Raw genomic sequence first — 907 nt, forward strand, 5'->3', positions numbered from 1 at the left:
ACCTCATTGTATTTCAAACCATCATTGCATCCACAGAGTTAGCTGCTGGCTGACTAAAATGTAGCTAGTGAACTTTTAGCAGTGTTGTAGTCGAATCACTAAATCTCGAGTCTTGAATCCCCAGTGTTCGAGTCCGAGTCATCAAGGTTGATTTGGGGCTTCTCTTTACCACTAACTGTTACTGATGGTATGCACATGAATTCACATGTAGGTTGGTGAACACACATTCCTGCCTTTGCACGAAACTGAACAGTATTTCAATATTAATATAGCTATCAATATCTTATGCCAAGATGTTATGGCCTATTACAAAAGAACAAAAATCTCAGAGTCCTTCAAGTCTGAGTCCAAGTCCGAGTCACGAGTCCTTAAAATCATTACTTGAATTGGACTTGAGCCTGGACTCGAATGCTACAAAACTGGCTGTTATTGCTGCCATTCACGATTAACGCAAATGATTTTTGTAGGTGTGACCAGCCTTTGTCTCACATTATTACCCTTGAATACACCATTGCTCTATGTCCTACTGTTGACACATGGAAAATCAGCAGTTTTACCACATTTTCTCTCTGTTTTACCTCCTCTGTCTGTCCGTATGACTACAATAAATAAACACTTATGATGAATACCTAAAGTCTCAACTACTATACTGTATATGTAAACATGAGTTTCTAATGCTGCCCCCTCTGTATGGTCTATAAATTACTTTTTTGTTCATCATGAGCTGCTGAGGGCCGAGATGAAACGTCCGTACCTTGATGCTGACAGAGATCACGCTGCTGTTCATCTCCTCTCTGTCGATGGCGGTCACCAGAGACAGAACCCCACTGCTGGCGTCAATGTTAAAGTGTCTTTGATACATGTCTGGAGACACTGCAAACATAAACCATGAGGAACATTTAGTGGG

This window comes from Seriola lalandi, unplaced genomic scaffold (assembly GCF_002814215.2).
Source record: "Seriola lalandi dorsalis isolate HSWRI2012SDOR001 ecotype SW California unplaced genomic scaffold, Sedor1 jcf7180002052139, whole genome shotgun sequence".
NCBI lineage: Eukaryota > Metazoa > Chordata > Actinopteri > Carangiformes > Carangidae > Seriola > Seriola lalandi.